The sequence below is a fragment of the Zonotrichia albicollis genome, chromosome 4 (genome assembly GCF_047830755.1).
Source record: "Zonotrichia albicollis isolate bZonAlb1 chromosome 4, bZonAlb1.hap1, whole genome shotgun sequence".
Taxonomy (NCBI): Eukaryota; Metazoa; Chordata; class Aves; order Passeriformes; family Passerellidae; genus Zonotrichia; species Zonotrichia albicollis.
Window position 1 is genome coordinate 44,531,677 of NC_133822.1, and position 27,058 is coordinate 44,558,734.

Sequence of the window (27,058 nt, forward strand, 5' to 3'; positions counted from 1 at the left end):
AAAATCACACTAAATGTAGTACTACAAAATATTTTACATGCTACTCTACTACGAACTGCTACTATGTAGGAAAACAATTCATATTCTATGAAGATTTCTTAAGTATTCACAAATACAGTTCTTACTTATGTTGTCCCATAAATTATAAAGAACATAATTCACAGTATCTCTGCTACACATTTGATTACTGTGTTAAGCATATAGTAAAACTTCAGAAAGCTATGAAAGCACCATTAATCATGAAGTGCTAGCCCAAATGTTAGCTTAGCTTCTCTTTCCAACACCAGTAAGCCAGCGTGATTCAGAAAGGAATGCAGCATTGTTTAAAATCTGAGGAGCCATTGGCGTAAAACAATGACCACTTTAAAAACAAATTTGAGTTTGAAATATTAGTCACCTTCTTTATTGAGAATATTTCTTGCTTAAAGTGTAACAGTGGGTATATGCCCCTGAAAAAAAAATGCTTTCATTATTACACCAAAATGATGTTCTTCTTGAGTCACAATCTTCACAGAGATCCCCCATCAGTTCTTGCCTCCCAATGACAGTGGAACTATTTAATTATCACCAAAGCTTTCCAAGGCCTGAAAAAGAAGTAGAATACTATACTTCATAGGTTTTGTAAATCCTTCAAATAACTTTACTTTCAGGAATACACAAATCTGTAATTTAACATTTTTTAAACCCGTGTCTATGTATGTGTTTACCAGAAAAGATGTTGTTCGACGCCTGCTACCAAATGAAAAGTTAACCTTTCATGAAATCAGAAATAGCTTGTAAAAACAAAGGAAAAACCCAGCCTGAACTAACCTGCAAAACCAGCACCTAAACCTAGCAAATTCCCTGTATATCTGCATTATTCATTTCAGGGGAGTAAACACTAGCACAGGTTTAAGGCATTGACCCGTGCAATGGCAGCATGAGCAGAGAGATCCCTGAAAGGACCAATGCAGGCTCTCATGCCCCAGAGACACATCTAGGGGATGTCAATTCTGGCTCTCCCTGAGCCTTCTGCAGGATTTAAGCAAAAAGCCACACAAGGCCACAACTGTCTGACTTTATTAAAACACTGTAAGAACAGAAAGAATAAGTCAGTGACCCTTTACTTGGCAATGAATTAAAAAATTAATGAGTGACTGGGTATGTGTAGTGGCTTCATTCTGTTGGCTGCTGACTCCTTGATAAGAGACCAAATTCAAAAAGGAAGATTTTCTAATATCCTTGTCCCTTCTTCTGACAGAGAAGATGCAATACCTTTTCCAGTGTAAGAATCCAAGCTGCTGTATTCCTGCTGTCAGACTCCATGAAAGAATCTCTGCAAGTCAGCATAATGGCTGTGAATGGGAAAATGAGAAGACAGCAGTTTCAGAAAAATCTGCAGTTATTCAGTCAGGGTTTAAATGGTTGTACTGACCTAAACCAAAAAGACATTATGCAGTATAGGACAGAACAAAGGACTAATTCTACGGTTTTAGGGTTTTATATTTAAAACCAAAGCAAATTTAATTCATTTGAGAATTATCAAAGTCACAGCAGCCACTGTTAGGACCTTGAGGGATGGCTTCTACCTTCCCTTCTCATAACATTTATAAATACCCCTTTTGTTTTTACAAACAATCCTGCCTCATTCTCATTTCCTTTCATTGCACTGGTATTGACTGCCATTGGTACTAATTATTCTTTCTAGTTCTTTCTACTACCTTATTTCAGGGAGCTAAATGTTTGCTGTAATGGAAGTTGGTTAAATGGGCTCTCTTCATAGATGGGAGAGAAGATTGCAAGATTTTTAGGGCAAGAATTATTCTTTTTCTATCTGAATTGTTCCCAAGTGTAGCTAGCCTTTGTTTTTCTGACCAAAGACTTATAATCACTGCTGTAATAGAAACACAAAGCCTACATTCCATTGCCAGTGCCTGATTTAATGCAGCTAACATGGTGCAGAGGGAATTCTAAGTCCCAAGTTGGGACGGCAAGAGATGCTCTGTTGGTACTGTAATAATTACAACAACAAATTTTATTGTGTAGCCTTCCTCAGCAGTTGTGACTAAAATCTTAGGAAAAAAGTGTTATGTTTTGTTGGCTTTACTACTATGAAATTTAATATAAGAATAATTTAGTTCATATTGCTGCTATGACTTATGTTTTACAATATTAACCAATTCTCTCAACATTACAAAATAAATGCTTACATGTAAAATTGGTAAATGTATTATATTTTACATTTGGCCTCAGAGCACAGTAAACATGTCAAACCTAACAAATCCCAGTGCCTTCCTTGCTAAAAACCACATAACCTAAAAACCATATTTTATTTTGATGAGTAGTTATGTTCAGATTTTTAAAAGTAAGCAGTGATAGAAATAATTCCCGAGGAGGCAAGATGACAAACAGGGTTAGAGGAACACCACATCAATCTTAATCACTGCACAGAAAAATTTATTTCGTCTGACCTGTATAATAGTTATGGAAATAACAGACTCCCCATACTTTTATCTCCAGACACTTATTAATGAATATAAGAAAATGTGCTTGTATGCATACGTGCATATATCTCTACATTGCCAATGCAGCCAGCATTTTACACACTGCACTGGAGAGAGTATTTCCATAAGTGCACTGCCCAGTGAACACAATCATAGAAATGATTTGCTGCAGGGGGAGAGGGGCGAGAGTGAAAGGAGGCACAGTGTGTAGGTTTGAGCCTCCAGCTGGAAATTCAGGTATCACAGCTCTATCTGCAGTCATGTATCCCTCTCATTAGCAGGGGATAAACTGGGCCACATGTCACAGAGGATTAAGTACAGGCCGCGGCACAAAAGAGCAGCTGGAAAACAAAAGAAAACAGCTTGGTCCCCATTTGTTCTGACAGAAATAGCTTTTTTGGGGCGCTATGCTTAACATGGAGCCTTTGAAAAATATCTGTAGCCACTGGCAACTGGGGTGAAAGTCAGTTTTTCCTGAATTTCCATCTGCCATCCCAGCAGGTCCCAACAGGCACACAAGGGTGCTTGTGTGGGGGAGGAAGGAGGTGTTCAAAAAAGGAGGCTAAAACACTCATGAACCATGGCTGCACCACTAGCATCAGTAGCTGGGTTGGAATTCGACATCTGGCTGCCCCTCAAGCAGAGGGTGCCCCGGGCCCTGCACCAAGCCCTCAGAGGGGACAGGATGGCCACAGCGGCAGTGGGTGCCCATCCCTGCCCCTCTCCTTGGCCACAGCCTGCAGCAGCTGGGGTTCTGAGAAAGGGCTGAAGCACTGGGAATGACCAAAATAATCCAGATACACACACTGAAGGAGATCTTTTCAGTCAATGCTGCCTTTCAGAAAGCAGGATCATACCTCTATTTTCAGGCACTTTTTTACCCACATAAATCTTGCATATTTTAAAAGAATGTCCGCATGGAAAAGCATACAAATACTGTAAAAATTAAAAATTCTAAGGTATAAATTCTAACCATTAACTGACTTATTTTGTGCACACATGGGGTGATCCAGTTTTTACCTACATTTTGATTTGAATTGTTGCTTTTATCATTAGCTAAACAAGTAGCTATTTAGTATGTGCTTTTCTCATTTGACATATATTCCCATGGCCCATTTAGCACACACCTCTCATAAAATATTTTTTTTAATGGCTTTGTTCACCTTTCTGGAGAACATCTTGACTTAATGCAAGCTCAAGTGCATGGAAAAGAACCACATCCCTGATACTGGGCCTCTGGGAACTAATATAAAAATTTCATAATTCAAGAGAAACTCAATTTTATGATTCCATGATTAGGCCACCCTTTAGAAGGAATGAATCTTGGGTTTCATCCCAGGTTCCTGACTATTGCTTGTATTTTATTCTATGGCTAGCTGCTATAAAACACAAATACAGCATTTCCAGTACCTTTTGTTCAAACTTTTAATTACTAATATTGAACATGGTAAGTTATGCAGGAAGTTTTTTAGGTGTTTGAATCTGTGACTTTGATTCCCATATTTTCTTTTCCATAAAATAAAATGTTACTTAAATTCTGCAGGGAGAACTTGGAATATTATATTGTGATGGCATGTCCAGTTAAGCATGGAAAATCCTCACTAAAAATTTACTGTGACTATATTTTTTTTAATCAGAACATAGGTCCCCTGTGGGGGACAACATGCTGATGGGACTGTTGAGGTTGTTATAATTTGTTTTTATCATTGTTGTTAGATGACTGTGACTATAGAAAGTGTGAGACTTGAAGCTGTAGGGGATGTTAAAAATGACAACTAATGTTGGCTGTATGCATGACCAATGGCTCTGTCTGTATGATGGTACACATAGGAGGATGACTATTTGTGTAGAGAAATAGAAATTTAAAAATAGCTGTTTATTAAGAAACAATAAATCCCGCTTGAATAGAATTTGTATATAAATATTTGGATAAATTTTTGATGCACCAAAAACCAAAATCTTTATGCATTGCATAATCTTTGCTAAAAAGCATCAACAGATAATTTTTGTGTGGGTTTGCAATCTGCATTGTGTAGGGATGAGTGAAGTCCTGGTTAATGTGGTTTACTGTATAACTGTAGAGCAGAGCAGGAGTGAGAAGGGAGACAAAGACCTCACAACAAACTGCAGAATATAGTAACAATTACTTCTTTTTTTCATGACACTTGAGTTACTACTTTTAGCTTTTCAAACATACGTAAAATTTGTTCCTCTGGAATGTATTTTCCTACAATATATGCATTTTCCAATACAAATTTCTTGAGGCTGACATGTTTCCAGTACTTTTTGGATGACTAGTAGTGGAACAAACAGTAGAGGGGCTGCCTTTAATGGAAAGGACTGAGCAATAGCTATAAGAGCCACAAATTAGACTGACTGCAGGAAAATTACATTCAACAAAATCCAGTGATTGCACTGAAATGATTCTTCACAAGGCTAAATTTAAAACAGATTTTTTAAGACTCAGGAAATAACTACAGAAGGATAAGAGCAAGTGTAGGAAAATTATTTCCAGCAATGTGCAATGATGACACCGAAAAGCAATTATTTGTGACAGTAAATTTTAAAGAACTTTTTTTTTTGTTCAATTTGAGATTGAGGGGCCACTGAATGTCTCCTATACCATTCAATATTTGGTTCAAGATATTGTTTGGTGTTTCTGTCATTGCCCCAAAAAGGATGAGAGCTTTCCTTCCAAGCCCAAATTTCCGTGTATAATCTATTTAGCATTCAGTGATACCTCATTATCATCACAGACTAAATGAAGCAGAATGGTGTGGTAGCTTGGTTTGCATTATTCTACTCCATGATTCCTGACCCTAAACTTAATTCAGTTAAACATAGCTGAATTGTTACTGTCTTTTGCAAATTGGGTTGATGTCCTTGCCTTTCTTCTACCAGCACTGATTTAAAGCCATATTGTAAAACATTGTGTGGTGGGTTGACCCCAGCTGGGCACCAGGTGCTCACCAAAGCTCCTCTATCCCTCCCCTCCTTAGCTGGGCAGGGGAGAAAAAACATAACAAAAGGCTCCTGGCCTGAGAAAAGGACAGGGTGACATCACTCACTGGTTACTACCACAGGCAAAACAGATTTGACTTGGGGAACATAGAATAATTTATTACTGTGCAAATGAGTGTAGGATAATGAGAATTTATACCAACTCTTATAAAACCTGTCCCCTGATTTCCTGCACCCCCTCCCTTCCAGTGGCAGGGGATGGGGCTGCAGTCAGTTCATCTCACATTGTTTCTGATGGACAAGGGAAGGTCCCAGCTGCTTCTCACAGAACCCACCCCTGCAGCCCTCCCTCTACCAAAACAGTGTTAATCAATACCTCTAAACAGTGTTAATCAGCCCTCCCTCTACCTCTAAAACAGTGTTAACCAATAAATCCTTCATCCCCACAACCTGAAGATCGCAAATACACACAAAACAGATCTCTTTATGTTTTTCATCAACAACAAGAAATAACCATAAATGTGGTACAAGCCTTCAGAGGAAAAAAGAAACAAAATTTATGTAGGTTATTGTAAATGTTAGAAGTAGATGTAAATTTAGAATTTAAATATTGGCTTGGGAATTCCATGAAGAAAAATCTCTGGCACATTATTATTATTATTATTATTATTATTATTATTATTATTATTTTCATTTTTGTTTCTGGAAAACTATAAAATTCCGAGACTTTAAAGTTACCATTCAGTCCTCAATGCACAATAGTAAAACACTACGGTAAAAAACATGTTAGCATATATTGTGTTTTGAATTTTCAAAGTACTCAATCTTCTCTTTTATCTTACATAGAAAATAATGGAAGATCCTATTAATATAAAAATTAATGCACAATATAAACTAGTCTTTTCCTATAAGTAAAAATTTTTTAAAAAACCTTAATTTGTGATATTTTAGTTTTAACATTTATCTTCAGCTGCTTTAATTTAGAGGTTGCCAAACCTGTATGTGTTGTGTATCTGAACCACCCTTCAGAAAGAGAGTCCCAGCTTTTTCTTCTACCTCAGTGATATTAAAAGAAGGAAATTCATTCATCCTTCTTAGACTCTAAATCCTCAAAGCCAACTGACTATAACAAAAGCCAGCCTCCATTTTCTGTAAGAACAACATCCCAACAAAGATTCCTTTGCTGGTTTCTTTACTGAATAAAAAATAAGTAAGAATGGAGGGTAATGTTTTTCATATCCCCCTTCACTCTTCTGGTAAGTGGCAGAAAACTGTGAGAAAGAGCCTGGAAGAACACATTTCATGTTCATAATCACTCTTAAAGGAAGCAGTCTCCCTCTTTTGCTGAGCTGTTTTACCTTCAAGATCACACGACTCAGGAGAATAATGTTTCTTGCACCACTCGATAATTTACTTCCAGATAACTTTTGTAGCCCCAACATGTTTATCAGGAAAATATTTTTTATATTCATAAATGGAAAAGTTCTCTCTTAATTGTTTGCAGTCTGCTGCCTGTCTATTTAGAAACAAAATCAACACAAAATAAATGAAATGCATGAAAATACTGACTGTGGGAGGGAGATTACATCAATTTTCTTATTTGACTCATTCAAAAAAAAAAAAAAAGAAAATCAATTATCTGCCCAATTCCATAGAGAATCTTCAAGAGAAATTTTAGAATTGGTACAGGCCCTGGATCCTTCATCATATGAAAGGAAGCAATGTGTGCTGCTCATTTTAGCTTTCAAGCCTGCCTACAAGTCAGTAGGCAGATAAGTATTTCAGAATCTATGATTGAGATCTGCCCTTATAGTGTGCCTTCAACAAATTACAGAATATAAAAATAAATTTCCTGTAAAAGCACTGATGATCTCTTCTGGGAGAATCTCAAAGAGAGCCTTTTGCTTTTTCTACAAGAAGTATCTTCAATACCTTTGAAAACCACCACTCAAACTGCTTCAAAACAAGTCTGTGAGCAAAAAAAAAAAAAAAAATTGAACTACTTACAGCATTTAAAAGGCTCCATTTCATTCAGATGTTGTGGTCTTTTATTACCTAAAAAAAGAACACAAGTGAATGCAAATAACATTGGATTTTTTAAATGACTGCATGCTTTTAAGAAAATCTGTCTTGGGTCCTTGGCCACTCAGTTTCAGATGGTTATAGTGGCAGAAGTTTGCTTTTTTTTTGCTTTGCTTTTAGCCAACAAACACAGCAACACAGGACATAAAAACCTATTTCTTGCCTAATCACTCTTGTGGGGAACTATCTTCAGAGTAACCAACTATCCTCTGGTATGGATCAGAAAAGAACTGCTTAACAGTACAGACACTGGACATGTATGAGGGGATATAGACGCATTCATCTGAGTGTCAAACCCATTTCTCTATTTCAAGCAAATGAATCTCAGGAAGTATGGCACATACGTAAGTGCTGAAATGGCAGAAAATCGGCACCATCAAGAGTAGTTGGGAATGTTTCCCAGGGAGAAGTCTTTTGGGAGAAAATCAGAATTTTCCTTCTCTTGAACAGCCTTAGAACTGATGCAGTCCAGATCAACTAATCTCTCTTGGCATCACAGATTGCAAACTGGCTTATGTGCTCTGCGTTCAAATCCAGATGCAAAGGTAAAACAGCTCTATTCCATGGTACATGTGAAAGCAGGGACTATTTCATAAACAGGTTAAATGCTTTACTCATATCTCTGTATATGACCAGAAGTAAAGTTTGTAAAAAAGGACTGTGAAGCCACAAGCCCCAGTGATTTCATTTGCAATCACATTAATCCCCAGGTCTTTGCCTTGGTTCTTGATTTCAATGGAACTGTAAACCCTCCCCAGCAACATATGTGTAAAACATACTAGAATGGAAAGAAGTCCTGAAATCAGAACCCAGTGTTTGGGAAAGAGTGATAGCTGCTCACTCCAAATGAACAAGTGTATTCCCCTCTTCCCATGGGCAGGGGGATGTTCAGCCATCTCCAGGGGAGCAAGGCTCCATCACACACAATGGCTGCCTGAGAAGGCAAACCCATCACTCTGAACTACCCCACTTTCTTCTTCTTCCCCCAGCTTTAAGCACTGAATGTGAAGCCATAAGGTCTGGAATATCCTTTTGGTCAGATGGGGTTACCTGATCTGGCTGTGTCCCCTCCCAGCTCCTTGTGCACCCCCAGCCCCCTCACTGGAGCGGAAGTGTGAGGGGCAGAAAACACCTTGATGCATTGTCTGCACTGCTCAGCAATGACTAAAACATCCCTGTGGCATCAACACCACATTCACCACACATCCAAAACACAGTCCCATACTATCTACTAGGAAAATCAGCTCTATCGCAGCCAAATCACTTTATACAAGGAAAAAGTTTTGCTTAAGCGATAGTGTGTTTGAAAAATCTACACATACAGTTATACACGTATCTCACTGACAACATTAAAGACAATTGTATTTCTTTGTCATGCTAAGACTATGGATCTTAAGCCAAGGAGTGTGCAGCTCCAGTAACTTTTAATATTTTTCTCTGAGAATCACTGACTGCATTAAACATCCAGAAAAATTGCATTGAAAATTACATCATAATTATCTTTGAGAATTGTATGAGAATTTCTAAGCAAACAAGCCACACCACAATTAGAAGAAATAAGAGGAAATAAAATGAGGACACAGGCAGTTACCTCATGAACTTTTAAAATCAGCTATGAATTCATCCTGTCTCAGTAGTCCTCTAGGCTGTATTGTTCTCCCTCAGGTTTGTTCATGCAACCTAGTTTCCCAGAATGTGTACACCACAGCAGGGACTGTTTTGTAATCATTGCTTCCAGTTGAAAGTACTGTTGAATAGTTTTGTTTTATTGTTTCATGTGTTCCTGAGAATTGCACCACTCTGCTTTCTGCATTTATTCCTTTTCTTCCTGTAATTAATGGGCAAAACTAAGCAAAACTAGAAGAAAAATAACATTTATTTGTGTATCACTACTGAGCTTGTTATCCATCCTTGTCTACCTGAATCTTTGAAATAAATGTATAATTTGCATATAAGAAATTAAAAGTATATTAAAGTTAATTGCAAGTTATGTCATTTGAGACAAATTTATAAATCCAAACAACAAAAACAAATAAACTGCATATTTGTCCAAAACTATCAGGGAGTACCAAATGAGCAATAGGTATTCATCCATGTCTCATTCTTACTACGCTCCTTAAAAAAATCAAGAGATTTGTGGACAAGATTGTATACAGCTATGAGATAAGGCACAAGTGATTACAGAAACTTCCCTCCTGACATTCCCAGGCCCTAGAGAAGCAGCATCCTCCCATCTCATGTGCACCACCTCATGTGGAGCATTGAAGAAGGCAGTGACCTAGTTGCTCTTCCCCAAACTGAGTCAGTGAGCTCCTTCCTCCTTCTTTACCAATGCATGAGCATGCTCCTCCATGTTTTGCCAGGATGCCCCAGGAAGGCACAGGACATGGCAGAATTCTGCTTTATTGGTAATTCTGTTGTAACGGACAAAAACTTTGAGTAAAAAGGTCAAATAGTATTGAGATTATTGAAGAGGAAGTTGCTGAAGCTAAAGCTAAATTCTCTGTCAAACAGTTTAGTCAGGAATTAAGAAAGTATATCTAAGTATTTCAAATCTATATATCTATATGGTTAAGAAAAAAGTATAAATTGCAAACATTTATTGTATTAGAATAATTAATTACTTCCATGCAGTAATTTTGTGTTGCTTTGAGTGTTGGACTAACAGTTGCTCTGTAAAAAAATACAGCTCAGTAGGCATTTTGGATAAATAGGCTATCCTGCAAAAATTTCCTTCCAGTATTGAACATCTATTGCAAAGCTTTAATAACTTCCTTTGTTGAGGAAAGCTTCAAATGTTTTGCATTTACTGAAAATTTAGGCATTTTAACTGTATCACAGTCCTCTGCTCTCTTCAATTCTCTTCAAAAAAGGCATCTTTTATCTGGTCTTTAACCTCAATTTCTTTTGTTGGTAACAAGTGTCTTCCACAGTACTGTAAAGTCAGTGTGAAGAGGCCTTAGTGACTTAAGAAGAACTGAGTGGAGCTTTAAAAGGCCCATTTCTGATTTTTCCCCTCAGTCTTTGGTCTTAGCGTTTCATCTTCCTGTCTCCAGATAATCAATGGTTCTAAATTTTTTTTTAGTGTTAGATACTACAATACAAAACCCATTGCTGTAGTAATTCAAAGCTAATTTACTACTAATACTTAAATTTGGGTTATTGTAACCTCAAAATCTAAAAAAACACATGTGCTAAAATTACACATTTATCCTAATTCTAAGATGAGACCTAAACTTTCTCATTAATTTTTTTCCAAAAATCCTAGAGGAAGACCCAAAGGGACAAGAATATTAGCTTTATCACAGTATTTTCTTCTGCTTTTGTCTGCAAATAGCAACACTTTTAATAATATAAATGTGTAAAAAAATTAACACTTTTGAAAGTGTTGTGGAATCCAGGAGACATGCAAGGAAAGAATATTTCATTTTTTAATTTTGATAAAAATAAGACATGTAATAAAAATGACTGATACTGCTTACTCATCACATAATATCACATATAAAGAACATATTCCCTGTACATGATGTCTTAATTTTTTCTAGTTAAGTAAATTAGAAAGTAAATCTGTGGTGTTTCAGACATGGAAATCTGGGAAATTTCCTTACTCTCTACTGGAATCTCTATACAAGAAATCTTGTCCCTCAATTCACTGAGTGCTTAATTTTGGAATTTTGGAATTTTCATGACTGTTGAAATTTTTTTTTACTCAATATTCGCACTCATATTTTTCTTTCCTAAAGATGAAAATAGATTTTTGCTTAAGTTGTCAATCTATCATTATTACTTGACTTGTTATAAACGCAGCCAGTAAGTAAGCACCACACAGCTGCTTGCTCACCCCATCGAGATGAGGAGGAATAATCAGAAGGGTGAAAGTGAGAAAATTAATGAGTTAAGATAAAGGCAGTTTAATAATTTAAATAAACTATAATGAAATAAAATTAAATAAGCCAAAGCAAAATAAAATAAAAACTGCAATAAAGAGGAATAGTTGCTCTGTTTTAAAAAATACAAAAGATAACAGTGGTACCACAGTGATTTTGCAGATATATATGTCCTGAAGTAAATAAGAGTTTAAAACCACCTACTCTTGGCTGATCTAGCAAGGTAGCCTGACCTAGTGAGATGGCTCTGTGTTGCAGTTTAAAAATTTCTGAGCTGATATGTCCTTTACAACTGGGATTTCTTTAATATTAGTATTGTAAGCTTAATTTAAAAAAAAAAATAATTTGAGATTCTCAACAGATGTGAATCTAGGCCTTGGCACAAATGAGCATTTTATACTGAGGATATGACCTTAGTAGAGACCATACATAGATTTTTTTAAAAAAAAAAGGGTATACCTTCACTATAATTCTTGCCATAGCAGTACATTTCCTAAAAAGTAAGAGAAATAGAACACTGTAATTACTAAAAATTTTCTAGTCACTGGGATGGTACTTGAAAAGGCAGAAGAACATTTTCCATTACATATTCTCCTCTTCTAGTGGGAACAACTCTTTTTTAACAAGTCTTATCTAAAAAAATGCCATTAAAATAACTTTTTTGGACAAGATTTAAAAGCAGCCTTTTTCAATGATATAGAGTGGGAAGTAAGGGGAGTACAGAGAAAAGAGAACTATTATTAATAGGATTTAGTCATCCTGGCATATCTGTTTTATATTTGCGCTTTTAATAAACAAGGCACGATTTTTAAGATTTATCAATACTGTGGCTAATAGAAAAGCCTTTTTTTTCTCCATTTCTCACTGCAAGATGATTTGATGAGAAGGAATTCCAACCATCAACTTTCTATAGTGACATTATCTTCATAAAATTTTTGCAAGTTTTATGAAAATAAATGATGTGTAATGGAAATTTAAGCTTGCTAAATTCAGGCTAGGTTGCAGTGGGTTGACTCTGGCTGCTAGCTGAGTTTACCTCCAGATGCTCTCTCACTCCATCTCTTCTAGAGAAATGGGAATAGGATGACAAGAGTGAGAAAATGAAGTGGTCAACATAAAGGCACTTCAATAGGTGAAGGAAAGAAAAGGAAAAAGTACCCAAGCAGAGATTTAGCTGCTGAGTTATCACTCTATGTGCTGCTGGAAAATCCCTTTGGCCAAATGTTGCAGTTTGAGACATTGACAGGAAGTAGGGTTTTTTTTTTTGGATATGCTGTGGCCAGCAATGGGTGTTCAGATTTTAATATGGGCACCTGGTGTAGCCACTGAGGTTCGGACACGCCTCTGAACACACAGGGGTTAAAAACCAGAGCTGCGGCCCTGGGAGTTTCGTTTGGGACTTGGAGGTGAAGAGGTGGGGTCTCCCTCCCCCGTTCAGCTGCTGCTTCTGGGCAGGGGAGGGGCAGCCATGTGGTAGGCCTGGGCCTGGACAGAGATGGGAGGTGAGGAGGCCCTTGAGGATGGAAGGGTGGAGGAGCCCCAAGAGACATCGGGCAGCCATCCCCTTCCCCCAGGGAAGAGAGAGAGAGAGAGCCGGCGACAGAACGTGATAGCGGCTGGCCCAGGAGGAGAAGGGGGGAGTGCGGCGAGAAGGTGCCTGGCAGGGCAGCGTGGGAGTGCCGGAGCTCTGGGACAGGCAGAGACTGAAACTTTTAACCCTTTTCTTGCATGATTGAGACCTTGCAAATGCTGATCCTCCTGGAGCTGAATGAGAAGAGAGATAAGAGATGAGATAAAAAGGGATGGGCCACAAGGGAAGTGAAGAAGACTCTTGCATAGGGAGAGAGATGATGGAGTGGCCTTTTGGCTGGACTTCTCTTGTGTAGCCATAGACGGAGCCATTTTTCTTTTTCCTTTGACACAGAGACTGCATGTAAAGGAAAGCAGTGCCTCAGAACCAGGAAGGTTCAGTGTGAGTATCCCTCAGCCCCAAGGGGTGCAAAAATTTGGAGGGGGACAGATGTCCTGAAGGAGAGACTGTGCCTTTTTTGGAGTGAGAGTCCTTGAAAGACAACCCTTACAGCAGCTCTGGTCCATGCACAGTGGTGAGAGCACTGGGCATGGAAGGAAGATGTCACCATGGCAAAGGATTTTCCGGGCCTTGCTGAGTGACATGGAAGCACACGAGGTTTCAGCGTGTTTCCAGGGAAGCCTATGGTGCAAGAAGGACTCCTCTCCTCTTCATGGACTGATGATTGAGTATTCTAAAGGGTGGTGCTGGACTGAGAGTTGGTGATTTAAGAGAATGCATTGCATTGAGAAATTTAGTGGTGGGGAGGAAGAAAATGCTTTTGTAAAGTTTTCATTTTCCTTGTGTTTTTTTTTTCTTTTCTTGTAGTTAAGTAATAAAGTTTTCTTTATTTCTAAGTAAGAGCCTCCTTTTGCTTATTCCTAGTCACATCTCACAGCAGACACCAGAGAAAGAGTATTCTCATGAGAGCACTGGCAATGTGCCACTGTCAAACCATGACACCAATGTGAGCCAGCTGTCCCAGTTGTGTTGTCTTCCAACCTCTTGCCATCCTTCAGCCAAGTCACTGGGGTAGCGACAGGCTGGGAAAACGCAAAGGTTTTGCTGCGGTGCAATCACTGTTTAGCAATAGTTATCAGCACTGTCTTAGTCACAGATCCAAAACTGCCCAACAGGGACTTTTGTGAAGAAAATCAACAGCTGCTGGACTACCCTGGAGTTCATTCTGCTGTGTGCATTGCTCTTCACCCTGTTTACATATCACACAACTCTACTGAACTAAACAGCAGAGAAAACAGGTCTACAGAAGACTTTCTGATGCTTTGAAAAAGAATGCTGTTAAAGTCACTGGCCAAATTTCAAGTTCTTCAGGAATAAAGCTAGAAGGAAAGAGGCTGTGGAGATGGTTAAATGCCAACAGATTGTCAATGGCTATTATTCCCATAAGCTTTACAAGTAGCTGATTATATTGTACACAGTTGTACATTCGTTAAACAATATAATTGTTCAAGTAAATTTTGCTGTTTAGGCTACAGATGTTTCATTCAGTGTATAATCAAGGCTAATAAAACATAATAATATTGAATAATTGGTCATGCCTTAATTAGATTTGACTCTGCATACTCGTGTGTTCATAAAGGCTCTAGATACAGATTAAGTTTTATTTTTTTGAAACAAATAATTCAAATTATGAGGTAGGTGCTTTCTCTGCTTTCATTACAATTCCTGTATTTGCTGATATACATTTTTTTTTAATTATTTTTTTTTTATTTGAGGATAGATGAAAGCATTTTAAAAGACAGAGGAGAAAGCAGCCCCAACTCATTCTTCTAGTCTGAAACTGAAGAACCTAGACTATTTCTCCGTAGCATTATGTATTTTCAAGTATCTTAGTGTCAATAAACAGTATGAAAAAAATATTGTCTATTACAGAATGAGGATGGCCACCAACCAACTCAGAAGATTGAATGTCCTTCAGATCAGGTGCTAATGCAAATCCCTCTGAGATCTCTAACTGCAGTGACATGTTAAGAGTAAAGTGTCCAGACCTCCTGAAAGGAATATTAGTGAAAAGATTAAATATCAACAAGAACAACTTCTAATAAACTATGTTTAAGTTCTCTGAAATTATCCACTGTCTTATTGAAGGACATAACTATTTTCCATTTTAATAACTAAGCTGATGGCCATGATATCAGTTTTTGCCGATGATAAAAATAAGGACCATATGGAAAATTTACTGTAGGGCAGAGTAGCTAAGTATAACCCTATTCTGAGATCCCCAAATGAAAAGAATTCAAAATGTATAGAAGGATATATTTTTATGGATGTATTTTTTATGGATACTAAAAGAGAGTACTGTGTTTCTGCTCTAGAGACATCACTAGAAAACATGTGCAGTGCTACCTGCTAAGCTAAACCTTGGGTTTTTTTCAGGTTTTGCCAAATAAGCATGTCCTTGGGGGCTGAGATCTGTCTGTATTGACAGAGTGTTTCTACTCCTCCCTGCCACTTGCCCCCTCACAGTTTTAGAATATCTGTATTCCCTATTTGTTTTGCAACCCAAATATCTGGTGAACTTGAAAATCAGAAATCCCTTTGGGTTTTTTTAAGAGTTGATTTATTCTCTGACCTCCAGATATCGAAAGTAGGAATACAGTGTTGTACATCCCCCTCACTACATGCCTACTTAAAATCAGCTCACAGAAGATACTGTCTAGAGAGACTGTAAATGGTTGAGCCCTGGTGTTAAATATTTATAATCCAAATACAGTTTGTATGAATATAAAATGAGTGCCACAAACTGAAGCATTCTCATTTTGAAAAGCTATTACAATTTACAATTAACTTGAGAAAATTACGTAAGACCTACTATCTGTTTTTCCCTTGGCCTTAGTGTTCCAGGGAAGGTTTTATAATTTTCTGTGAGCTGTAAGGCTTGTGATATGGTTTAAAGTGAAAAATCATTATTGTGATTATTATGAATACTTTGAGATTGGGTTTGGGTTTTTCTGTTTGCCTTATTTTTTTTTGTTTTGTTTATTTTTGGGGGTTTTTTTTGTTTGTTTGTTTTGTTTTGTTTTAATTTGGACTACTCTGTTGTTCCCAATACGGGATATTTAAAAAGATGCTAATGTGTACTCCAACCAAATATTCCACAAAAATACACTTTCTTTGAATGGAGAATGCTTTATGTTCATATGATAAAAATCAATGTGTCCACTCTTCTTTCATACCAGAGGTCATTACTAAAGGTACACTGTTTATGATACATATTAACAATAAAGAGTATTTTTCTAAAGAGTGTTTTAGTAGAAAAAAATACACTATGCAATAGAGTTCTGCATGTGACAATGCAATAACCCCTTATTAGCCTGGGTGTTTAATTTCAAGTTAAACTTCTAAAAATATCATTATGTAGGCACCTTTCAAGAAGAAAATTGATCTGATCCATTTTTCTTTCTGTTGTTAAGTATGAAACAAGGAGGATGATAGCTGTGCTTTTCTAGAGATGAAGAAGGAAGAAAGCTCAAAAGAAAGAGAAGAGAAGAGAAGAGAAGAGAAGAGAAGAGAAGAGAAGAGAAGAGAAGAGAAGAGAAGAGAAGAGAAGAGAAGAGAAGAGAGAGAGAAGAGAAGAGAGAAAAGTCAAACAGAGGCTCTAAGCCTCTTTTCATTGTTGTTTTAAGATACATTTTAATAAAGCTAATGTTCAAGATACACAGGACACATTATGTCTTTCAAAATTCAAATTTGCTGGCAATGGCAGCTGCTTAGGATCTATAACTCTGATTTGTGCTCAGGTACCTGAGTTATTTTAAGGAATTCCATTAATTTACACCACTCCAAGTCAAATAATTTCTATGACATACAGGTACCAGGTACCTTGGAGGTCTTCATGAGTGTTTCTTTATCAGATTCCACTTGGGACATCTGCCGAAACAAGTGACATTTAGATGTTCTAAGCTGAGACTGAATACAGACTTCTGAAATATTAATGCCATGGGATTCTTTGCCACAGCAAGGAATGTTAATGCAAATAATTTTCACACTTTGGAAAGCAAAACAAGTTTAAAACACAGACTCCAGTAAGAAACAGAATAAAGAAATTATTTTTAAAATACTACATTCAAAGTCTTTGCTTTTAGCTTAAGTATCTATGCCAGTTTGTTAGATTAGAATGGTAATATTTAATATAATAATATTAAAAATTAGATTAAATGTATATTTAGTGTTAAATTTGATTTTTTAGAAAGCAAAGGTAGGTATATTGAAAAAATCTTGACATGATTTTGGTCTCAGAACATTTTCTGAACACATTATACATTTTATCATTAAGTAAAGGAAATTTATGATTAGAATAGAGGGTAACAGCTCTCTTAGCTACATGAGCACAAATCGGAGCTACAGATCATAAATAGCTGCTCTGGCTAGGAAATTTAAATTTTGAAAGACATGATATATCTTGTGCATCTTGAACATTATCTTTATTTAAATGTATCCTAAAAAATGAGAAATCATTAAAAAGTATATTTCTATAAAAAAAAGAAAATAAAAATTCCAGTTTGCTTTAAAGAAGACCAGACAAAACAAACAACAGCTGTTTATAACAATTTCAGATGTGATATGATACAAACAAATGTCCCTTCCATGCAAATCACTCTTTGTATGTATTTTTTTGAAGCCTTCATTATGCTGCATTAGTGCCAAGTTTTTCTATATCTTAGGAAACTTATCCCGTCAGGGTATGGCTCTGAAAATGAGGTGCTCCTGATTTTCAACATTGGAAGCAAAGCTCTCCAGAGTCATAAGTGTTTCCTTGTACTTTTTCCAGTTACTTATAGTTTTGGGAAATGTTCCTGTTAGTTAATCAAGGCATCCTGTTAAATCCTTATCAAGGGTTTTCATTGATAAGAATCTATCTCTGACTGACTAGTATGCATACACATTTATATAAATACATACATTTATGTATGTATATATAAATTGCAGCCAAAATATTCATCACTTCAGAGAAGGTAGAAAAGACAAAGCTTTGTTTGTCTTAAAAATCTGAGTCTCATATTGTTTGTAGAAGGCTATGTCTTTGCACTTTGAAGCAACTCAAAATTTGGCAAAGAATTCATCCAAGTGTAAAGATGATGATTTTATTGTCCCTCTGCAAAATATCCTAGATTTGGGTTTTTTTCTGAGTTCATAAAAGATCTCTCAGAATTTCACAAAGTTGAGCTGCCCAAAAGTCCCACTTCTCCTAACTCCAGTCTTCCCAAAAGGGCAGACACTGAGTTTGAGCTTCCCTGAAATTTTTCTTCTCTGCTCTGGGAGGCATTATGCTACAAGACACCAGAACCGAGAGCCTGATCTGCCCTGTCAGGTAAGGTAGTATGCAAGAAAAAGCGTGTTCTACATGTAAATAAGGAAGATGCTGAATTCGGGACAACAGAATTAAATGTCTCCACAGACAAAGTGCACATTGATGCAGTTTCAAGAAGTAAGAGAATTGATAATAGTAATTCCTGTCCTCTTCATTTTCTATACCACAAGTGAAAGTTCTCTTCACCTGTTTTGCAAATACACTCAGGACAGAAAATGCAACTCTTGGGAGATCTATTTTGAACTTAAGAATGTATCCCATGGTCCCAAATCATCTGAAAAAAAAAAAAAAAGAAAATAAAAATATGTCTTTGGACCTCTGTAATTAGCATTCTAAATTAATTATTTCTTGGAAATTTGCACATTACCACTGCTCTTCAGTCCAGGTGTGCAAGTAGGTATAAAAATTTAACTTTTTTTTTTACACAGGGGATACTAAACTATATGTATTAGCATCTGCTTTATGTTTTGTACATAGTGGAAACAGAATCCTTAAAAAACAAGCAGTGATATTTTTCTTTTCAAAATATTGTGGATATTTTAGCAAAAAAGAACATTTTGCCAAGAACTGACTGATGTTTATGAAAAGTAATACCAAGTAACAATGCATTCAGTGAAGGAACTAGAGTGAGACACTGTGACAAAAGAATAGAATGAGAACTCATAGTTGAAATCTGGTTCCCATAACCACAGAGGATTCAATTCAATGTTACATTGACAGGAACAAAAATTATGTGCTTCTTAAAATTTGGCTGCTTGATCCAGTACTAAAACACCAGAGTCCTTTCAGAATAAGTAATCTTTTGTGTAATATTCATATACTTTAGGGAGCAATTATTCCCACTTATATTGAGTAAGTTGCTGCTGGGTGGCAATAAATCTCATTGCAGCACAATTTCTACAAGCTGTGCTCTGCTCCCTAGGTTGTCTGAAAAGTTTAAAATGTAGAAAATTTGAATTTTGCCTGGCTGTAAAAAGACATGCTGCCTACCAGTCAGTCAGGAGACAGCATCTGACAGCCTCACTAAGATTCAGGCATTCAAAAAAAGCCAAAGTTATTTCAAAGATTCTGTAAAATACTGACAGGATTTGAAAAAATTGTGATAGCATAAATCATCAATTTATTAATTAATTATGAGAATATGCAAATATTAATTTAGTACTATCTCTACATAATTCCTCCAGGAATTACTGTATGGAGTTGCTCGTTCATTTGTAATCACAGGCTACCTTCAGGAAGATAAAATACTTCTGAATATGAGACAAAGATGGATGAATATTTTCACATGAGTTCCTGCTAAAATTTCTCTAATAAACATGGCTTTATTCTATCCCAGTCATCCTTCAAAGGTGAGATCAACTCACGTGTAGGAAGAGCCTGTTTAATCTATTTCACAGACAAGGGTCATTTACTTCCAGAAATTCCCAATGCGCTGACGAGTGACAAGCTTCTCTATTGCACACCCTATGAAATGTATTCTTCAAATCAATCACAAGGTTCAGCAAAATGTGTGTAATTCAAAAAAGTTTTAGAATTAGTAGAGATTGAAGGAAAGATGACATTTGAGCTGTATAGGTAGGAAATTGCAGTCCCTTTTGTGCTTGTATGGGAGAGCAGAAGTGCTCTACCAAATGAACTCTTTGCTCTGACTGGCCCGGAAAGTGCTAATGGCTCTACTTCACTTATTTTGTTCCGAGTAGAAGTACAGTTTTGAAGCTAATCCCCTGCTTGTTCCCATTTACCATGTGCTGCTTCACTGCTGAGAGCAGATTTGGTATTCATTAAATATATTTTTGTCAAAGGCAACTAAATCAGAAGCTTTTCTCTCTAAGTGCTTCAGTGCTAATGGAGGCATTATGCTCTGAACTGTTGTGTGGGTTCTACCACGACAAGATCTTCCACCACGTACTTAAAATTTTTCCTTAAAAAAAAGTCCAACCTCACGAGTAGCTATAACACTCAACCCAAAGAATGAGTTGAATAACTCGATCCAGATTGAATTTAAACCAAAATAAGCCCCATACTATCATATGGAGGGAGTGGGAGTAGCCAGTTTCAGTCGCTTCTGTTTACATATCCTTTCCCATTGTGATGCACTGCCTCCAGATTGAAGCATAGAGATATACTAAGTTTAATGTTTTATCACTTAAATAAACTTTCATGATTTTAGAAACTCACAAGTTGAAAACCCTATGGCTTTATTTTTTTAGCAGTGGCAAGAATTATGACAGGAAACTCAGCAGTTTCTCTCTTCACTCCGTCTTGAAATAGAAGTCAAAACAAGTCCTATACTTGCTGTTACAGTCAAATGGTGTATTGCAAATAAAACTGGGAAGAAAATTGAGCAAATTATTAACACTTTTTTCTCAGACATATTTCAAATGTTTCTGATTTCTGATGATTAGAAATAAAGTTCTTTCAGTGTCTCTGACTTCTTATGAAATAAAGATGAGGAAGTAAAGATTGGTGTGCGCTGTGGCAGAGAGTGCTTCAATAGTGCTTTAAGAAATCATTCTAAGAGTAGATATTTGGAAAATAATGGTATCACTTATGCAGGAATCTGATTACAGGATACTGGATTTATAGAAACATTGATCTGCAAGGAGCCTCAAAAAAGCCAATATCTTTCTATTGATATAACAGTAAGATCCTACACTGGTAAATGATAGAAATAATGGAATATACACATAAAAGCAACTCCCACAAGGTCACTGCATAGCACTTGCTGTAAGTTCAGGCATATGTTTACACAACATTACCTAAAATGTAAAGCAGTTCTTAGCTTCAGATCTTGAAAAGTGCTGGTGTTAGTAATGACAGTGACAATTTATATTTAATTTAGAAAAAAAATAATTCCTGTAAATTTTTTAAAATGAGGAAAGAGATTAATTAATTTAATATTGTTGAATTGATATAATTTTGTTTGCTATGAATTTGCCTGTTATTTATTATAGCTTATCAAATTTTATTTTCCCTCAGAATGAATGGGAAAAAATCATTTTTAAGAGGCTAGTCTTTTGTTATGAAAAATATTTCAAATATATAATGTATCCTGCATGTTACAAAATGTCTATATTCAGTGTATGAAAAGATAAAGGTGGAAAGAGGACTGAAGGCGTTTTCAGCTGACAACCCTTAAAAATTAAAGAAGAGAGAATTTTATGACCAGAAGCTAAATCTTCTCTTCTGCTAGTCCAGACAATGATTAGATAGGGATTGCCTATGTTTGCGTTCTCATTAAAGTCACTAGGAATTAGCAGTTGAAGTTGATTAGGCAAGTGCAAGGCACTGGTCCCTGGAAGCAGCAAATCTGCCTGGCAGAGGTCTGCAGCCACAGGGAGCAGCCAGAGCTCCTGCATGGCTGGGGAGGGAGGTGGCCTGGGGTGATGTTGCCTGGCCTGCCTTGAACACCCTCTCTTCTGTCACGGCAGGTATGACAGAGACATAAAGAAGGCAGCAGAGTGCTCTCACACGGGCACACCGAGCCTACCCAGAGCTGAGAGAGTGAAGGCTGAGCTTGCAAGGATTGGCTTACAACTCCTGTGAATCACGAAAAAATCTTTGTTTATCTATTCACTGGCATTGCACACTAATAGGTGCACTGTAAAGGGATTTATTGTACTCTGGAACATCTGATGGCCATTTCCACAGTTTATAATAAGACCTAGTTTTAGTCAGGGTTTTCAAATATAAGCCTGAATCCTTCATGAACAAGGCCTCATCATCTCCATTTTATAAACAGAGAAATGGATGCACAAAAATTATTTGGTCATGTCATCACTGTTGAACTGGAAAGGGACACAAACCAGGAAATTTTCCACTTTTGTCCTGTTCAGAAGAATGGCTACATAATATTTGCAATACATGCATATCAGGGCTGAGACAGCAAAACAATTGTCGGTGGATTTTGCCTTAAATATCATGAGAAGAATGGGCTTTCCCTTCTTTGTGTTATGCTTGTTCAGAGGTGAGTATTTAGCAGCAGTAGGGAATGAAGATTTTGTTGAAGAAATAATAGCAGGCTGATGGTAGGCACGGTATGGTACTTCTCTGGTCTGCATTCAGCCCAGCAGGAGCACCAGAACAGCAGTGTTTCCTCACTCATAGCTGTGGGTTAAAACACCAGTTAAACACTTTTAAATGTTTCTTAAAATATTATTATTTTCAGTTGAGTTTTCAATGCATGGAACTGTCAGAAGCATGAAAAGTCAGTCCTCTTCTCATCTCTCTCTCTTTATCTACTTACTTAAATTTTGTAAATGCAGGATATATCTTCTCAACTTGTAAAAGAAGTGTCCTCTTTTGATGCATTTGTGTGCCATCATTATAACATTCAAATGATGTTCAGCAAATCAAAATGTTGCATAGTAATGTGTGTTTATTGTACATTTGCTCTGTTATGTATATGCTTTTTCATTTCCTTATGAGTTTTCACTACAAGTACTTCACTACTTCAATTTTAAACCCCAATGCATGTGCAAAACTAAAGTACTTGACAAAGGACAGAGGGCTTTGCTATTTGTAGCCTCAGTGCACAAGATATTGCAGCAATCTTTCCAAATACTAATCCTTTTGTAGCTGTCAGTACTCAAAAAATGTTTATTTATTGATAATGAGAATTTTATTAGGTATGTGTCTTTATTCTGGAAGCTGTCATGCTTCAAGTCTGATATGCTCTTCCACGGTTTTGGAGTTTATAGACCTTGTCATTTATGTATTAGGAGAAAATAGCAGTAACTCTTATCTTACGGCATTTGCTTTACAGTCATCTCCATTCACCACTATTCCGAAATATCTGAAAAGATGTATTAATGGCTGTGTCTACCTCTTTCTTATTTAGGTCTGTTGCTTTCTTTTCATTCTATGGCCCTCTCAATCTTTCAGACTGTATTTTAAGGAATATTTGCTTGCAACTGACAGCCTCATATTTCCTTGTAGAAACATTCAGATTCTGGCTTTTGTAGCTTAAATGAACCTGTTAATTCAAATGGTAAACCTAGTGAAACACAGACACAGCTAAATACTGCTCCTGCTAACATCATCAGAAAATGTCTCTGGAGTACTTATTCAAAAAAAGAAATGTCTGGCAGAGAACAAGGGACATATGAGCATTAATCAATGTGACATTTTTTGCCCTGTTACAAATATTGGGGGAAGCAAACAACTGGAAGTTATAGCACTCCAAACGAAGAAGAAAGCTCTTATTCTAGAAAATATGTACTGGGTGTTTAAAGTCTTGTAGGATATTTAAAGTGTAAAGCCACTCAGATACACAGAAGATGTAATGTTTTGTTGGAACTGAGCACACAGTGAATGATATGATTCATTTTGATAACCAAGTGGAGCATCTGTAAAATGTTTTAGGGAATTAACCAAAGGAAATATTTCCAAGATAAAATATTATCTTGCTTATTTATATATTCAAACTTTGGAGATTAGGTCTAATAGTATCAGTTGGTTTAACTTTAATTCTAATAAAGAGTATTGCTGATTGTAGCAAAGAAATATTAGGAACTGTGAAATAATGATTACTACAAGTGTTGGCTCTCAGCCAGTCAAAACACATATGTTGGGATAACATTTAATACAATAACTTAAGGCAGAACTCCATCAGAAATCATAATGCATATTGCCTAATTAAAGAATATCAAAATATGTAATCTTGAACACAATGATTCAATGTTAGGATAATAAACATGCTATTGGTGTTAATATTTCATGGTTTATGCCACTGCACTTCTAAGAAACAATAATAAATAGAAGTATTTTCAAACAGAAATTTCCTGGCATGCCTAAATGCAAATAGCCATACCAAATGCAAATAGTAAAGACCTAATGCAGTATCAGTGTTACATGCTATTAGTGAACATTTTAAATGGATTTTGTTTCAAGCCACACATTTTGTCTATTTAGTGAAAATTGCTAATGAAAATAGAGGATGCAGGGACAAAATCCTCACACTTGGAGCAAGTTTCTTTAGTCTTCTAAAGCAATTGTCTTCAATAGTTATTGTACAAAGGAAATTACATGTGGAAAAAATACAAGCACACACACACATATATATATATTTATATATATATATTAATATATATATACACATAAAATGGATCATTAAGTCCCTTTCTTGACAAAGTGTTAGGAAGCACCCTTCTAATATGACTTAAGTCCTTTTGTACACCTTTGTCTTTCCTCTTTCCCTCTTTCAAAGGTCTGGCTGTGTTCTGCAGTTCTCAGAGTACATGCTGATGCTGCTTGTGGGTCCTGGTAATCTGACCTTGTAATGTTTAACCTCTTTGGAAAATTCCAGGAATTTGGAGGACTGCATGTAAGAAAAAAAACTGTATGCTCTGTGTCATTTGTAATTGATAGTTGAACTCAGACAAATCTGTGAGTAAATTTATTTTATAAGTTTTAATAATTATGCTCACCAGTTGCTCACCAGTAACTACTAGTTAGTGTAAAAACAAATGGTGTCTGCTTACACTGGAAAGAGGAACTTGTAAAATGGAAATTGTTAGGGGTTGTAGGTTATTAGCTTATCTTTTAATACCTAATAATTCTCAACTCTACATGTTATGCAGTTATCTGAAACATATAGTGCGTATTATGCATTTTAGGTGAAATGGCCGGCATGTCAGTCATTTAACTGAATTTTCGCTACATGGCAAACGTAGAAGCATCTATAAACACTTGACCTTAAAAATGTTGTTATTGGGGGTGGAGGAAATGTGCCGGTGGCTCAAAGACTGTAAAAAATGCAGTAGTCCCGTAAAATACAACAGCAAAAATTAAAACAGATGAAAAAAAATTTCCAAATACAGGTGTTTTTCTTGTGAGTACACAGTATCTAACTCCCAAAGCAGTGAGCTGTTCTCAAACTGAAGCAATGTTCCAATGCTACTGGAACCACAGCCTCAAAAGACACATGGAACAGAAGTAATAAAAAAAAAAACCAACAACAACAACAACAACAAAAAACCTTACAACAACAACAACAAACAGAACAAAACAAAACAAAACAAAGCAACCCCCCCCCCCAAGAAATAATTGCAGTACATAAGTGTATATTTATGATTGAATTGTAAGAAATGATTAGGGGCTGTCGCAACAGAAGAACAGACACTTTTTGAAAATAAATGTTTCAGCAGTAAATTGGACCCCCTGAATTTGCAAAGCTCATTTCCTAGTTATTTGCTTTGAAAATGTGATTCATAGTGATTTCCTGTAATGAAAGGAACGATCCCTGAAGAAGAGAAGCTGATTTAACCTTAAACCATAAATATCTTATATTGCAGCTCCCATTTTATTAACTATGGCTGTTGCTAGTTTTATTATGGCATCTGTGTTCCTTTTAAACAATAGCAAGCTTGTTCCATGTGAATGATGGCTATGAAACACACTGTAAAAATTTCCTTTTTCAGTAGGATAGTTTTGTTTTGAGTATTTCTTCTTTTTCTCTAAGACCAGTGACATGATATTCAGCCAATGGAAATCAGCAAAATTTATGTGATCTTTCTCCAGAGTTGTAAATTAAAGCTATCAGAACAAGTAATAAAACTCATTGGTTTTGCAGTTCAATGTCTACAGGGTTTGTTACATCACTAGTAAACAATTTCTGCTTGAAGATGTTTTGAAATACTTCTGTAAAGAAACAATTAAAAGAACTGTGAACTTTAAGACAGAAACACACTGAGGGCTTCCTTCCAAGGCTTCATACTGTTCACTAAAACATACTTTCTTACTGTTTCTTGTGTGCACTTCTCCTAGAATCTCTGCAGAATAGTGATGTTGTCCTGTATAGGTCAGCTGTCAGTATGGATGGGAGCAATTCCTGCACTGATGTTCATGAGAAGTGAATTGGCAGAGGGTAAATGAATGATTTGTACTGGAACAAGTGTTTTTGCTGTAATCTATTTTGTCACTGCTTGTTGACCTACTCTGCTCCTTTCTGGAGCAAAATCTAATAAACTGGTGTCAGTCAGTGCTTCCTGTTTTTCTTAAAACATGCCAAGTATACTGTGGAAATGAACAGTAAACCAGGAAAAAAATAAACTATGCATCACTTTGATTTCAAACTGGTGTTACATCAGTGTATCACCAACAGATGCAAGAGAAGAGGACCTTGCTGAGCACTGAACTATGACTCAGAAAAGATGGGTGAAATTTCCAGTTTCTCAGATTTTTTGAGGTTGTCAGAAGATATTGCAATCTTAATGCATCTTAAATTCTTCAACCTTTCACAGAAACAATACTGTAAATTGGTAAAAAAAGGCTGTGTAGAAATAAACTTACTGCCTTTTCAAGAGTTTCTGTAAAACAGCTTAGGAATGTATAAAGTGTCCTACAACTCAGAAGACCTTTTTTCTGTAACAAATGTGGCTCTTTATCTGATGTTTCACTGTTTTCAGATTAAGAACTGGAAAAATTCCAAGCATGCTTTTTTTGTCTTAGATTACCCTCACTGAAGAGTGTATCTTTATCTAAACATGCGATATCTGTATTTATAAATAGATTCTTTCAAGATAGAAAATTAAAAATTATCATACTAAGATGAGTCTTACCAGATATCCTCGGTATTTATTCAATAATTTTTGGAACGGGAAAAATATTTAATTTTCCTCTTGTGTCTCTGTCTGTAAATTAGCTTTTAAATAAAATTTAATTTTCCTCTTGTGTCTCTGTCTGTAGATTAGCTTTTAAATAAAAACAGTATGAATTTGCTTTCTCTTGTGAAAAGACCTAA

The 27,058-nt window shown here is 36.3% G+C and overlaps 1 long non-coding RNA gene across 1 annotated transcript in view; it reads right to left on the minus strand.

Moving 5' to 3' along the window:
- Positions 1–423: 423 nt before the first annotated feature.
- LOC113460017 (uncharacterized) overlaps positions 424–27,058 on the minus strand; it is a 44,136-nt gene continuing 17,501 nt past the window's right edge. Inside the window, exons 2-4 of the long non-coding RNA XR_003381643.2 lie at positions 7,452–7,499; positions 1,255–1,334; positions 424–584 (exon numbers count right to left, since the gene is read on the minus strand). This is a non-coding gene — a long non-coding RNA (uncharacterized LOC113460017). The remainder of the gene's footprint in view (positions 585–1,254; positions 1,335–7,451; positions 7,500–27,058) is intronic.